The following is a 17,573-nucleotide window of genomic DNA, read 5'->3' on the forward strand; positions in this document are numbered from 1 at the left end:
AAAACAAGTTGGAAATAGAACTTACTATTATGTTGTCAAAAAGAGAAAAAAGCTGTTGGTAACACTCGTGTATATGTTGCATTTGCATATCGTACGGGTTACGAGTAATCTAACAATGGAATGGAGTACAACACAAAACGTTTAGGGGATAATAATAATATAATATATATGGATGATAATATGATATTAGAAGTATATGATATAATCTTTTGTAGTTTACTTAGGAATTCACTATATATATACTATTTAAAACGTTTTAAATAGCAGAAGTTCGCAAAGTTGTTTACGTCTTGCATGTCATTTAATTTAGAGGCATATGTACCTTCTCACGTAATTGTCTATCACTGTTAAGCCTGTTAGGTAACAACAGTACATAATTAGAAGGTGGGAATGACAAAGGTATTCAAGACACGTTTTTAGTAGATGCAAATGTGGAAAACTGGAAATAAAAAATCTCATTCTAGTTCAAGTTCAAAAGTTCATGTAAAGTTAGGGATGAGACAGAAACGAGAGAGCTTTGGTTTATAAAATCATGTTTTAATTAAAACAAAAATGAAACAGAGAACGAAAACGAATTGAATAAGAAATTACCCAAAACAATGATTTTAGATTTAGTACAAGGCTTTTGAGATGGTTTTATCATGTCTTTTAAGAATTGAAGTCTTTCCACGGCTTCTCAAGTTACCAAAATTTGTAACAAGATAGAGGAGCAATTAGGTAACTCATATAAACACGCAAGTAGCTTTCTCAACGGGAGACAAATCGAGATGATGATTACGAGAACTTTTGGTTATCTTTATTGTAGATACAAAAATAATTTACGATCATTATATGACAAAATTTATTTGTGTAATGATTTTATGGTACGTCGTGGTGATGATGACTATATTGTTAGCATGGGAGTGTGGGTGGGGAGTGGACTTGGTCGCTCAGAATCGAAATGGAATGAGATACGATCATACGTACGAATATATTTCACAATCTTAACTGAATATCTCTTTTGCTTTCATAGCTGGCTAGTCTCTTTGGGTGGACACTACACACACTTGCTATATATGTATAACACGAAGAAAATAATTAACGTTACTTTAAACCAAACTAGTGGTATAACATATTTGTATATTATACTATTGTTAATATATTAGTAACGCATTACCTTTTGTTATTTTAGCCATTTTTTTATTTGAGATTTTCTCACTCTCTCTTTTATAATAAGTATCATTTTGATATTTTCACACAATTTTATCAAGTTTAATTTTTTCTAATATTCTTTAAACTCAAATTAATTTTGGGTATTTTCTATGTATTTGAGATTAAATTAGTTGATATTCTCTCACTCTCTCTTTTATAATAAGTATCATCTTGATATTTTCACACAAAATTATCAAAGTATATATTTTAAATATAAAATAGAAAGTATCACTTATTCTCTTTAACCAAACATCACTCCGTGGTTGGTTACTCTACCAGGAGGATAAGCAGGGGCGGATCTACAGCCAAAGGGGGTGGGGCACATGCCCACACTCATTTTAATAATTATTCAGTTAGGTTTTGTTGTAATGTATTTGATAGCTCATTTGGAGAGGAGTGCCCTATATCCTGTCTTAGGACCAGGTTCAAATCCCCTCATCTGCATTTATTTTCCATTTTATTGTTTATCCTCAATGTTTTGCCTTACTAGTGCCCCACATAATTTTTGATCCTGGATCTGCCACTGAGGATAAGTGTATGTAAACATGCAGTCATGCATGTTGGTTGGATCTTCCATCCGTTCATTCATTCGATTACAAATCAAGAAATGGAGTTCACTCTTGAACGCCTCCAACCTCCTCATATTGTGTTATTGAATTAAATTAATTACTAATCAAAGTTGCGATCTTATTTTTGACAAGCTGTTCGAATGAGTAGTGTGATTCTGTAGACTTTTTGGAAACCATTGTACACATTACTAAACTTTCGTAATTTTTAGATAGAAAAAGTTTCCACATTTACCTAAAAGTTTCAATTACCATTTATGAACTTGATTACTGTTTACTTGCATATTTGTGTGTGTTGTGACTGTTTTCCATTATACAACTTAATGGAAAGAATAAAAATAAACTATTCGAATTTACCAATCACAGTTGAGGGACAGGAGATCAAGAATAGGTTTAAGCAGTGTTTTTGCAAACTTGATCATCATAAAATTTGACTATAATAGTGTGAAGTCACTCACAGTGGAGAACTGATGAAGCATCATGAGTCGTGTCATGGCTCGTGAACACAATCCATCATATCATCGTGACCGTCCATGAGATCAGAATCTAATCTCTCTGTTGCTGTCAGGACAAAGGAGCCCACTCTTTTAAGAATTATAAGATATAGGGTCCCCTAATATATATGTATAAACCCCTCTGAAGGCACTAAGAGTTGGCCTCCACACGTCGAGTGAGTTAAGGGACCATATAAGCTCACATCAGCATTCACTGCTTCATGTCGCATCATCTATCTTTTACGCAGAAGAAAGTAAAAATAATAATAATAAGAGAGGTAATAATGGTTTATGGAAGAGGCGTGACCACACACGATGAATACAATTTTGCAATTAAGATTTTGGACTTACTCGTTGATTAAGAGGTGGGTTTGTTGGGATTTAATTTGGTTAGAACTTAATAATATTAATGTTGGAAATAAAATAAAGAACAAGTGCGTTAGTTACACAATTAAAGTTGTGATGTGTTTGTGGCGTGTCCATCAGCTTTTCAGTATCGGTGTTCCAATTACAGTCTCTTGACTTTTTTTTATTTCAAATTAACATGAGAGTTTGTTTTGAAATGACAAGCAGAAATCAAGAAAATTGACTAATTATTTCGTTTTTCTTTTTAATTTTAGATCTTAACTATAAAGTGACTAAAATCTTAGGCAAATAAAAACACTTGCCAACCAATCTATAATGACATTTATATCATTTCCAAATTATAAACTGACTAAGTCTTGAATCCTACATCATACCAATAATATAAAAAGAACGAATCCTGTGTTTTTTCTTCTTACAATTAAGTTGACGTTTCTTTACAATACTGTCTAAAAAAGAATTGGTATAGTTAGCATGCCATTAAGTAGTAACTTTAGTCCTCATTTTTTGTTTCTATCCGATCATTATGAAATTTAAACATCACAAACTAAGAAATACAAATATTAAATCTTCGTAATTAACAAACTGTATCACCAGTCGATAACTTACTACAAAATCTCGTGTCACCACTAGCCAACGCATATGTTCGATTTATGCAAAGTTTAAGGATGGTATATGTAAGATCAAAGATTTATTATGTACAGTACGTATATAGAAGTAGTTGAATATGATATAAGTTTTGACACATTTAAGATTTGATAGGACAAGAAATGTAAAAACATAAATCAATATGATTTTGACGACACTATACGTGACTTCTGTTCAAGACGCATGCGTGCTCCTTGCTATTTCTCAAAGACTTTCACACACTTTTTTTTTTTTCGTATTTCTTACAGTATAATTAAATACATGGACCAACTCTGACGTTCCAAATATACACTGTTTTTGTTTTTGTTTTTTAATGTATAGTGTATATAATGCATCCGACATGTATAATGCCGAATATTTGCTATTCTGTAATAGATACCGCCATGCCAGTGACGTATTTGTATAGATTCAGTGGAGAAAAAATTTAGAACTGTCATAAACTATTTTTGTTGAGCTACACAGTAAAAAAATTATTATTGCATTGGACAAACCCTCCGGTAACTTTTTTATTTTTCCCCCAAACTTATTAGGACGTTAAGAGATTACAACTGTTATAGAGTTTCATCAACCTTTTCACGTAGGCAAGCAAACAAGAAAAAACAATTAAGAAAGATAAATTAAAGAGTCACCATAGACACACGACACGACTTATACATGATAAAGAACATGGAGACAAAAGGCATGCCGTCCATCATTTGTTGCCGTAAACATCTTTGTCTCCGTAAACCAAATGTTTGACTTATAATTGTGTATCATCTCGGTAAAAACCGGATTATACCGTTAATTATAAGTTTATTATCACATAAACCAATGATCATTCTTTAACGAAACTATAGAGAAACATGTCTTTGATCACGCCGTTACTAAAACCATACTTCTCAAGCAAACCCTCTTTCCGAAACCCAACTTTCTCCAAAACCCTCTGAGACGCTTTGTTCTCAACCTCCACCACCGCTTGGATCCTTACCACCACAGGAAAATCCTGAAAAGCTTGTCCCACCGCCATCCTCACAGCCGCCGTGGCTATCCCCCGCCCCCAAAACTCTTTAGCCAAGGCGTACGCGAGGTCAGCCCGGCAACGACCATCACCAGAATCTGGCTTGACAGAGACGTAACCAATCGACCGACCTTCTTGGAGGAGAGATATAGAACGGCGCCACGGGTGTGGTATGGCCTTGTACAAGATGTGTTGTTCGGCTTCCTCTAAGGTCTTAACTGAGTCCCAACGCAGGTAACGTGTGACATCATCATCACTGCCCCATTTAAAGACGTCTTCGGCGTCTGATACTTTGAACGGCCGGAGAAAGATTATCGGTGGTTCCATCGTGGTGGTTATGTAAATTAACCGCAACAAATGTAAATAAATAACATGATAAGAGATTATTCTATGGCGCTTAGAAGGCCCATTATTGGCTTTTGGGCCTTCACTCTTAAGACCCACATATCAGCATATGTTCGATTTATGCGAATATTAAGGATGGTACAGTATGTGTATATAGAAGTAGTTGAATATGATATAAGTTGACACATTTAAGATTTGATAGGACAAGAAATGTAAAAACATACACCAATTTGATTTTGACGACACTATACATATTACATGACTTATGTTCAACACGCATGCGTGCTCCTTGCTACTTCTCAAAGACTTTCACTCATCACTCTTATAATTTTTTCGTATTTTTTACATGGACCAACTCTGACGTTCCAAATTATATACTCTCTTTTTATTTTATTTTTATGTATCCTTTATCCTATAAAGCACAAGTCACTAGACCAATAGAGTTATGCCACATAGATTTTGTTTTTATATTTTTATATTTAAAAAATTAATTAAAAACAGTTAATATCGAAATAGTGGTAAGAAAAAACCAGAAAAAGAAAGAAAAAAGCCTAAAAAAAACAACTATCAAATTTAGTTATATAAAAAAAATTGTTTCGCCGGTGAATCAAAAGATATTTTCAGTGAGATCTAAATAGAAAATATATTATATTTAAAAAAAAACTTTATTTTTATTTATTTTTTAAAAATGCAAAATTTTAGATCCCTAAATTTGCTCACACCACCGCTACCACGTTCGAAAATCATGATAATATATAGGTCACATTTTCAACCGTTTGATCACCTATTTAAGTCTCAAATCAACACAACTTTTATATATTTTTTCTCCATTACCATCTTTTATTTTCTAAGAAATCTCATATTCATCCCTTTCTCAGTTTCTCATGCTATTTTGTCGGTCCTTTTTCCTCTTTGTCGTTTCATTTGCGTGTTTGTCATATTCATATAATTTACCAAAGAAGCTGATCCAGGTTTTTATGACTTTTTGTTCAGTTTCGTTTTTTCTTTTTCTTTTAAGTCATATTAAATTTTCTCTGATTTTACATGATCCAGGTTGAAGATGCCAACTAAATTCTTCAAAACAAAATGAAAAAAATAATAGCTCTATCATCCAAGATATGAAAGCCTCGGCAAGCAAATTAACGCCACTGATGAAGGTAACGATCGAGTAATGTCTCCAATCTCAATCTTTTGCGTGTTATTCAAATGCCTATGTAGATGACTTGACTTAAGATTAATGGTTATAATATGTGTAGTTTCTCAATTCACTAAAGAAATACGTAACTTATGGAGCTATAAAATCAGGGTTTTCAATCATCGTGCGAACTTCTATATCTACTATAATGTTTCATTGTTTTGTATAATAAACTACTTGGTTATGATTTTGCATTACACTTTTTTGTATTCAATATTTGTGTAACGTATAAAAAAATATAGCAGACTTTTGTATGCTGTGTCCCAATTTCTATAACTCATATGTCTAAGTTCTAATTATATAATTCTATCTTCGAGGTGGGTGATTACCGGCTACATCAATTACGACAAAATCAACAGTGTCAGTGTGGATTAAGGGTAAAAAGGATTAGAAGAAAATCATCCTGACTGACGACAAGTAGCCAAACCTGGACAACAACGGTAGAATGACGACTAAAACAGGGGCTCCAAACAATTCAAATACGTAATTCAAGCACATAATTCAAACGTTCAAGCAGTAGATGTATATGGTGATACGATGATATGGAGGAAGGACGGAGACAATTGTTGCATACAATAAAATAGTTTTCTCTGTACGTAGTTACTTTGTGTAAATATATTTCATGTTTATATTTTTTAAATAATACGTTTTTCACCAAGTGTAATTGTTTCTATTTTTTTCCCGTACGAAGTACGGGTGTAATACTAGTAGTGTATATAATGCATCCGACATGTATAATGCCGAATATTTGCTATTCTGTAATAGATACCGCCATCGCCATGCCAGTGAGTCAGTGACGTATTTGTGTAGATTCAGTGGAGCACAAAACTGAGAACTGTCATAGGCCATGAATGGCTGCCTGTTTTTTATTGGTTTTTAGATTTTGGTTTTTAGTTTTTGGATTTTGGATTTTGATTTTTTGAGTTTTTGATTTTTGGTGTAGATCTTAGTATTTGTAAAATCTGGTAACTTGATTAGTTTTTGGTTTTTATGTATAATAATTATTTTTAAAATAGTAAAATAAATATTATAAAATAAAAAAATACAATAATGTAGAAAAAGTATGAAACGTAGATCTTTTATAGTAAAAAAGTATATAAGAAAAATTAGTTTAATAATAACAAATATGCAAGTCTTTAGGAAATATCCTTAGAATAGGTTTTAATTTGTTCATTGCACACAAAAAAAGAAGATTTCGTTTGTTTTGGAATTTAATAAGTAATTAAAATAAATAAATATATATTAGGAAAAAGAAAAAGAAAAATCACGCTGAAAACCCAAAAAATGTGGTTTCTAGATTTTGTGAAGGAATTGCTAAAATCCTCTAAAAACTGGTTTTCTTAAATTTTAGGAAATCTATTTTTTCATAATCGTGAATGGCTCCAAAAATAGATTTTTCAGAATCTAAAGCTAAAAACCACTCTAAAATCAGGTGTCATTCAAAGCCATAATCTAATTTTGTTCAGCTACACAGTAAAAAAATTATTCTTGCCTTGGACAAAACCTCCGGTGACTTTTTTTTCACCCCAAATTAATGACGTTATAAGATTAACTACTATTATCATAGAGTTTCATCAATCTTTTTCAGGTAGGCAACCAAACAAGAAAAAACATTTTAAAAAAGTATTAGTAAAGATGAATATCCAACCCAAAACCAATTGATAGTGAATAGAGAGATCCATATACTATTTATATTATCCCACAAATCTTATTTCTCTCGATGTGAAATATTGTCTAATACACTCCTCACGGGTGAACCCACAATCGATATTTTTTTTTTTAAATCCATAACAAGCATGCCACTTATATGGGCCACATCAGGGACAGAACCAGTAAAGTGGGAGGGGGTCAGCTGACCCCATGAAAAAAAATTCTGGTATATTTTTACTTATAAATAAAAAATGACCTCCTCAAATTTTGTTTTTTGACCCTATTAAATTTAAAACTTCCATCTTGATCCCAACAAATTTTATATTTTGACCCTATTAAAACAAAATTTATACTTTGATCCTCCAAAAATTTGCATTTTTACCCCCAAAAAAAAAATTTATATTGACCTCATCAATTTTACATTTTTATCTTATTAGAAAAAAAAAATTTCTTCTGACCCCTCTCAACTTTTAGTCTGGCTCCGCCATAGGGCCACATAGGTAGGAAACCATTATTTTGTGGGAAATTGCTTGTTGGGCCTAATCATTGACTATAATACCATATTTGTAAACATGAATATCCAACCCTAAACCAATTGAAAATGATACCATTAATAAACATGAATATCCAACCCAAAACTAATTGACAATGAGTGGAGGGATCCATGTACTATTTATACATGACACACAACACTACTTATACATAGACACATTTCTTTTGATGTGGGATATTGTCTAATAGAATGATAAACTAAGAGCAAACCCATTGCACAACCTCAAATTAGTGTCTCTAACTTTTAATAATATTAAAAATAATATTAATTTAAGTTTTGATCTTCATCCCATTGATTTTATTTTTTCTTCTCCCATTAGACATCCCTAAATATGGGTGTCTTATATAATTTTTATTAAAAATGTTTTGTAAGTAGAGAAGTAGAGGAAAGTGGACAAGAAGAAAGAGGAGAATAAGAAGAATATGAAGAACTGAAGCAAATTACATTAAGGCTGTCTGAACTGAGCAACAGTTACCATCTAAGGAACAGAACAAGTTTAACTGCAGAGTGATGCAGAGAGGTGAGATCAAACTCTGGTTTTGAAAGAAGCGAGTGAGAGGCTGTAGAACAGAGTAAGCAAAGAGTCCAGGGATAAGCCAGGCAGCAGGGTCTTGTCCCAGGAACACAAGAAGCTTTTCCATGTTGAGCCAAACGAGAGAAAGAGGGATACACACCAAAGCAAGACAAAACATGGCTGTGTAAGTCTGAACACCTAGTTTCCGTTATAGCTTAGCTCCGAAAGCTTGACCGCTCAAAGTATCCAAGGCAAACAAGACATGACTTAAAACAACAAACAAGAAGCTATCAATTTATTCTACATCTACTTAGTTATCATGGTTCTGCATCTACTTAGAAAGCTATTACAATCTAGTCTCAACATTTATGTGACCATATTAAAAACAAATTAACCAAGATATCAACATAACAAGATCTTTGACAGACTTACACACTGTTCTAGATCTTTTGTGTTTGGTCTCAAATGCTTCTCCAACACTTCTTCACATCACATAACAAGAACTCTTAGTAAGAGTCGCTTACCATATGTACTTTGTAAACAGTCCAAGTTAAAACTGTCAAAGAAGAAAGTGTCGAAAGTGACAGAGAGACTAAAAGATTCAATTAAATGGAGACATTCTATAGCCAAAAAAGAAGCAACGGTAGTGATCAAGACAAGAGAAACAAATGAGAATACCAAGATGGCTTGAGATTAGCAGCGACAAAGAGCCAATACCCTGTAGTTCCTAAAACCAGAGCATTCTTTGATCCCATTGACCGGACAACCAAAGAAGCAACCATGGAACAAAACATGAAGGACACATACATTATCCCTAGAGATATTGTTCCCAAATACTGATAGAATCAAAACAACTCAAATAATCACCACACACGCACAAACAAACAAGAATTTTACACTGTGAAATCCTCAGAACAAAAGACAATATCGTGTCTCAACATAAATATAGACAACAGCCTCACTGGTCCTGCTCCTAAGTTCATATATAAATGAAAGTTGATATTCCTAAGTTCTCACTGCTCCTAAGTTCATATTCCTCTAATGATCCATCAATACAAAATGCCAGCATAATTTATCCCCTCAAAAATATAAATGAAAGTTGAACATCCATCTGAAATTCAAAAATTGCATTTTTCCTATACGCATTGCTACTGATTTCCCCAAAAAGTTTGATCGGGCGCACCTTATTAACGGTAGTTTCAAGGTTCTGAGCAGCACCATAGGCGAGGAAGATTAAAAGAAAGGAGATGCTGAGGATATGAACATCCCTTGTGTAGCTCTTTCCAGCTCTTCCTTTACGATCCTCACCACCAGAGACCAACGGCGCCTCCTCGTCGGCTCGAGAATCCATGGAGTAGAATTTGTTCTTGCCAACACCTCCGGGAAAGATGAGCGGAGGAGCTCCACAGATGAATTGCCAATAAACAAAAGAAGAAGAAGAAGAAGCAGAGGCAAAGGGAATAAGGATACAAGTAGCAAAACAAACCACAACGACAAAATCACGAAACCCAAAGAAAATTCCGGAATTCAACAAAAGAGCTCTGACCAAATCGATGAGTCCTCTCCTATACAACAAGTTCTGCATTCAATTAAAAAAAACAAGATCAAAACTTTCGGATTGTTTCTGGAAACCGATCGATCGTTTTGATTTCGTGTTTCTTTGTTTTGATTTTGTCGAAATAGAACGAGAGGAAAAGAAAGAAAAGATAAAAAAACAAAAAAAAAAACAAAACAATACTTGACCAATAACCTGATGACACGTATGGGGTCTCTGAGGATGTAAAAGGGTCTGGGCAGAGACATGTGTCTCACAAAATATGGGATTAAAACTTTTTTCTTTTTTTTTGTTATATTATTAAACAAATAAAAGACATCCCCATGGGATGTGCAATGGCCATGCTCTAAAGGGTCACCATAGACACCCAACACGACTTGTACATGATAAAGAACATGGAGACAAAAGGCATGCCACCCATACATCATTTGTTGCCGTAAACATTTTTGTCTCTGTAAACCAAATGTTTGACCTAATTGTGTATCAATCATCTCGGTAAAAACCGGATTATACAGTTAATTATCAGTTATCACATAAACCAATGATCATTCTTTAACGAAACTATAGAGAAACATGTCTTTAATCATGCCGTTGCTAAAACCATACTTCTCAAGCAAACCCTCTTTACGAAACCCAACTTTCTCCAAAACCCTCTGAGGCGATTTGTTCTCAACCTCCACTACCGCTTGAATCCTCACCACCACCGGAAAATCCTTGAAATATTGTCCCACCGCCCTCATCACAGCCGCCGTGGCTAATGCCCGCCCCCAAAACTCTTTAGCGACAGCGTACCCGAGATCAGCCCGGCACCAACCATCACCAGAATCTGGCTTGACAGAGACGTAACCGATCGAACGGCCTTCATGGAGGAGAGATATGGAACGGTGCCACGGGTGTGGTATGGCCTTGTTCAAGATGTGTTGTTCGGCTTCCTCTAAGGTCTTAACTGAATCTGTGACACCCCGGTTTCAGAGACTTGCCGAGAGGTTTAAAGAATTGATTTGGCCACCTATGTCACCAAAATGCATTTATCTTTTCTGTCAAGGGTCCTGAGAGAACTCCAAAGTTAAGCGTGCTTGAGCTGGAGTAGTGTCAGGATGGGTGACCTTCCGGGAAGTGACTGTCGGAACTGGGCGAGTGAGGACAAAACACAGGAAAAGATCATGTGGTGATTTGTAGGGATGGTAACAAGTCTTTAAAGCCTCCCGGACGTACAAACCGGCCGTCGGATATGGATGGCTCACGGGCCTAGTGAGAAGACGTGAGGTCCATTAAAGAAGGTGGGCCCATGGACTGGGAGTGGACATGGGCCCACAGAGAGGTGGCGGTCGGGGCGTTACAAGTGGTATCAGAGCCGAACCTAGATTAGTGTGGAGTCGAGTGGAATCACACCGTCGGGGGTGACGGTATTGGTGCGCAACGAGGACGTTGCGATCTGTTAGTGGGGGTAAATTGTGACACCCCGGTTTTAGAGACTTGCGGAGAGGTTTAGAAAAATGATTTGGCCACCTCTGTCACCAAAGTGCAATTATCTTTTCGGTCAAGGGTCCTGAGAGAACTCCAAAGTTAAGCGTGCTTGAGCTGGAGTAGTCTCACGATGGGTGAACTTCCGGGAAGTAACTGTCGGAACTGTGAGAGTGAGGACAAAATACAAAAAAGATCATGTGGTGATTTGTAGGGATGGTAACAAGTCTTTAAAGCCTCCTGACGTAACAAACCGGCCGTCGGATATAGATGGGTTCACGAACCTAATAAAAAACGTAAAGCCCATTAAGAAAAGTGTGCCCATGAACTAGGAGTGGATATGGACCCACAGAAAAGTGGCGGTCGGGCGTTAACGTGTGACGTACTCGTCACCAGCCCATTTAAAGACGTCTTTGGCGTCTGATACTTTGAACGGCCGGAGAAAGATTTTTGGTGATTCCATGTTTATGTAAAATCTTTACTATTTTTTTTTTTTTTTACATAAATCTTGTAGTTTAATCTGATACTAAATACGATATATAAAAATGCAACAGATGTGAATATTCAGGAGAGATGATTATATTAAGCTTGAAAAGACCCATTAATTATTTAGGCCTATTCTTATCGGTTTTACATCTTAGAGACTTGCTAATATGACCAATTTACAAATCTTTTTAACAGTTGTTAGTGTGACTGCGTATTTAATTAAGTTGGGGACAAATCATCTGCTTTGAAGCTTGATGATTGGGTCAGGTGAAGATCTTCAGATGATGTCTCAAGAAGAATAACTGTTCTTAGTTAAGTTCTCTTCATCTCTTCTAACTATGGTGAGGAAGTTTCTTGCTAGATTCAAGTTAGCTTGAGCTGCGAAGACTCTATATCTATAATTCTATATTTCTATACTACTCTAGTGACCCAACCATTTCAAGAAAATAAGTTTTCCCACTGTCATTTTTCGTAGCTTTTGGTGTGGAAACAAAACTAATGCATTATTCCACGTTGTTTTGATCTTTCTTCTTTTTTTTTTTTTTTTTTTTTTTTTTGTTCAAACCCACGTTGTTTTGATCATTTCATGAAGAAAGAGGTAAAGCTAAGTATCGTCTTTTTTTTTGACCTAAGTATCGTCTTCCTAATCTCTATTGGGGTATATCTCAAATTATTATTTTTTGTATTTTATTATTTGATTCTCTAGCTTATCAAACTTCTTGCTTTTTAATACGTGAACAATATGTATATATACAAGGTTCCTATGTGGATAGTTACTGTTTCTCTTGGTTGAAAGTTTGTTCATCTTATTCTAACTTCAAGAGCTTATCTAGTTATCTAACTCTCACATTAGGTCTCATGTTTCATAAATATAGGTATTTTTGTTTGTTCCATAGTCTTTATTTTATTTTCTTAAATCAAAGAGATGGAGTTGTTACTGCTACAAATCATGAATGGGAAAATTTGAAAGCTGGCTCCTTAATTAACACAAGGAAGACCACGTTATTGACTCATGCTGAAACAAAGACTCATGATACACAATAAAACCAGAACAACGATTAAATCAATTCAAATGCTTTCGGTTTGGAACACGCGCTCGGTTTGACGTCCTCCTAACCGGTTCTGCAACTCCAATTTCACCCTACTGGTACAGATTTCAATCAATTTCCTGTTCCTATAACATATATTAGCGATATCCATGCATCAGATAACATAAAGACTACGTACTAGGATTGTTGTTTCTTCCTATATAAACTGATGTTTGAAATTCTTACCCTTAATGTTACACCCAGTGGAAACTCCACAAGCCAATGGCAGACCAGGAATTCGTGTTTGGATAAAATTCATAGGGAGATTCAAGCCATTGTTGAGGAATAGACAAAAACAGTCACGAGAATTTTGGGATACTCTACGCATCGACGCACAGCAGGACGGATTAACAAGAGAGGTAGGATTAGTCAGGTAGCGAATACACGGAACCAGTCCCGTGATCAGGTTTTTGCAGTTCAACTGAGCAGAGACCCTTGTAGAAGACATCACAGCCATGAAAACTGTAAGCAACACTAAAACCATTCCCGTTTTCATGTTTCCTTGAGAGATGTGGTTGGAGATGAATCCTTTTGAGGTTTATTTTGATTCTGTTCAGATAGGTTTGTTTTCTCTGAGCCTTGCATGCTAATTGGTTCAGATATATAGTGCATTTTTTTTCTTTTGGTATGAACAAAGCTGCTATGTTTGTTTGACTTAACCGACAGCCAACATGCACGCATGTACGTAGCCATTACTAAATTTTACATTGCAGTTCGTATTACTATAATTCTTTTGGGTGTGTTGTAGTTTTAGTACATTTTAAGAAAATAATAAGGTTTTTAGTACATTTACTATTTGTAATTTGAGAAATAGTACATATGTTTTTTGTCTAATAGCTACAGTGTAATAGAAAGGGAGAAGGTGGGGTATGGATGTGTGGGTGTGTGAGAGAGAAAAGTGGCGAAGTGGGATATGGATGTGTGAGTGTGTGAGAGAGAATAGTGGGACATAGGAAATAAACATAAAAATATATATATATATATATATATATATATATATATATATATTTTACACATCTCCTGCTCACTAATAACTTAAATATTTGTTGATTAATAATATTTATTTATTTTTTTGAAAATAGAAAAAAAATTCTATGTCTTTTTCTTTATAATTTGACATGTATTTGTTTTAATAATTTCAAATAAATATTAAATTTTGATATCAAAAATGATATATGCTTTTAGATGTCCGTACAATTAATAAGCTGTACGGATACAAAATTTGTAAAAATATATTTAACATTATCAAATATATATTCATATGAAAAATGATTTATACAATGGTTCTGTACAGACATCTGTATACATTATTAAGTATGTAATTTGTTAAATTTTTAGGATTTCAAATCTGTACAGACATCTGTATAGCTTATTAGCTGTACGGATACAAAATTTGTAAAAATTATTTAACATTATCAAATATATATTCATATCAAAAATGATTTATACAATGGTTATGTACAGACATCTGTACGCATTATTAAGTATGTAATTTGTTTACTTTTTAGGTTTTTAGATCTGTACAGATATCTATACAATTAATAGGTTGTACGGATATAAAATTTGTAAAAAATATTAAATATTATCAAATAAAATCATTAAACAAAATGCATATCAAATTATAAAGAAAAAACATAGTTTTTTTGTATCTGAAAAAAACTTAGAAAAAAAATTATATTATCAAGTATTTGAGTAATTAACATGAGGGGGTATGATATTAAAAAAAAAAAAACACTAAAGTCTAACGTTGCTACAGTGAGAGACAGACTATTTGTATAATTGTGAATAGGAAATGTACTAATTTGCTTATTACTTTCCAAAAACGTACTAAAAACACAAATACCTCTAGGTGTACTAAAACACACAAATACCTTTAGGTTTTTCTTTTCCATCTTGAGTCATTTTTATTTTTGCTTTGAGTCATTTTGAATTATTGTTGAATTATGAATTTCTATCTATCATGTTGCGTTTAATCTTGTGTTTGAGTGATTCTTAGCAGTGCCAACATCCAAGGATTGAGAGGGACACAATTAATAGCAACTAACTATGGGATTTCAGGGCGAACACTCTGCAGACGCAGAGGATGTCGACCGACACCACTATTGGTGTCACTCGACACCACCATCACAGATGAGTTAATCCAATTTTGGTTACTTTCAATATTTATTTGTCTTTGTTTATTTTTCTTCACCAATCACTTACTTGATAACACTGGGGACAGTATTATTTAAGTTTGGGGGAGACAGTTACTAACTACATTTTCGTTTTTGAGAGTTAGTCGAAAAAGCAAAAAAAAAACATTGTTTTGTTGAGTCAAAATTTTTGTTGGGAACTATGATATTTCTTTTTAGTGTACTGCCTTGGTTGATTAATGTTGTTATAAAACGAAAAGGAGAGGTAAGTAAAGGTTGGAGAGCCACTTACTATAATCTTTTCTAACAAAACAAGAGAATCGAAAGTAAGAATATATCTAATGTGGACTATACCGTTGTATGCATATAATTAAAAAGCAAAAAAGAAAAAGACAAAACAAGAAACCAGAACGAAATCAAACCAGCTTTCAATTAGCTCATGACATGGAGACACAAATTAAAGTACGAGAGAGAGAGTATCATTAAATTAGGGAATTGCTAAGAAAAGCTTGATATATAATAATAAGTACAGGCTTTCAAAAAGCCTTACACATAACCAACAACCAAATGAGAGAACCAAACTATATAAGACGAATTCAAACGTATCTTTCCAAAAAAACTAGACTTATTGACCAAACAACAATTAGAAAGACTTATTATTGTGTAGATAGTTCCAACTTTTACTCAAGAAGCTCTTCGGGACTTATATGGACACTCGAGAATTCATTTCTAGTGTCCCTATACCAGAAATTCATCTCTGCATTACCCCCACTTAATCTTACTACCCCTTTTTTTAATGAAAGGACGAAACTACCCTTCTAACAATTTTTAAAGAATAGTTGTACCATATATCTCCTAGTTGCACCTTGCATAGTTGTACCATATATCCCCTAGTTGTACCAGTTGCACCATAGTTGTACCAGTTGCACCTCGCATAGTTGTACCATATATCTCCTAGTTGTACCAGTTGCACCCTAGTTGTACCAGTTGTACCGTGCATAGTGGGATTCGAACCCTGGGCGCGCGCGCGTGCGCATGGAGCTCACAACCACTAAGCTACTGTGTTTTTCATTGAACAATTACTTATTTAATTATATTTAACCTAAAACAATCTTCATTAAGGGTAATATTGTCCTTTTACCATTGAGGGAGTTTTGAGAATTTGTTTTGATAGAAAGGGTGTTATGAGATTTTAGCTCGATGAAACTCACGGTTCCCATTTCCCAAGAAATACTGCACATCAACATCAACATGCGACGGTGAATCTGCCGCATCGAATACGTCGGTGAACTTGTCGCATCGACGATGCCAGCATCTAACCGGAGAATCTTCTTCCCTCTTGATCTCGTAGTAACGGAGGAAGGAAGACCACACCTCAAAGAAGGAGGTCGTTACGAGCTCGTCTGCGAAGACCACATGCCCGGTACCGGTACCGGTACTCTCGCAAAAGAGAGGTCTGTAACATGGTAGTAACCCATGAATCATAAAATAGGTAGAGCCCCGTCCTTGTTCATTCTTCATGATACGGATGTCGAATCGAAAGCCATCGGTTCCCTCAGGAAGTGGTTGGCGAATGACAAGTGAGACATATGACAAAATGATATACTACATGGAGAATTCATCTCTAGTGTCCCTATACCAGAAATTCATCTCTGTATTACCCCCACTTAATCTCACTACCCCTTTTTTTAACGAAAGGACGAAACTACCCCTCTAACAATTTTTAAAGAATAGTTGTACCATATATCTCCTAGTTGCACCTTGCATAGTTGTACCATATATCCCCTAGTTGTACCAGTTGCACCATAGTTGTACCAGTTGCACCTCGCATAGTTGTACCATATATCCCCTAGTTGTACCAGTTGCACCCTAGTTGTACCAGTTGTACCGCACATAGTGGGATTCGAACCCTGGGCGCGCGTGCGTGCGCATGGAGCTCACAACCACTAAGCTACTGTGATTTTCGTTGAACAATTACTTATTTAATTATATTTAACCTAAAACAATCTTCATTAAGGGTAATATTGTCCTTTTACCATTGAGGGAGTTTTGAGAATTTGTTTTGATAGAAAGGGTGTTATGAGATTTTCGCTCATACTACATGGTTACCCATCATAGATGATATGTATTTTTAATTGTTTATATATTTATATTATTTTGTGACTATAACAAAATCATTTACATATATAAAAATTATCTAATTGCTTGATACATTGAATATAGTTTACATTAAATTTTATATAAATATAAATTGTAGGTGTGATTGTTTATATATGGCAGCAAATTAGTCATATTTTGGTTCTTTGAAATATTGAATAGATATTAACAAAAA

The sequence above is a fragment of the Camelina sativa genome, chromosome 15 (assembly GCF_030686135.1).
Source record: "Camelina sativa cultivar CO46 ecotype springtype chromosome 15, ASM3068613v1".
Lineage (NCBI taxonomy): Eukaryota > Viridiplantae > Streptophyta > Magnoliopsida > Brassicales > Brassicaceae > Camelina > Camelina sativa.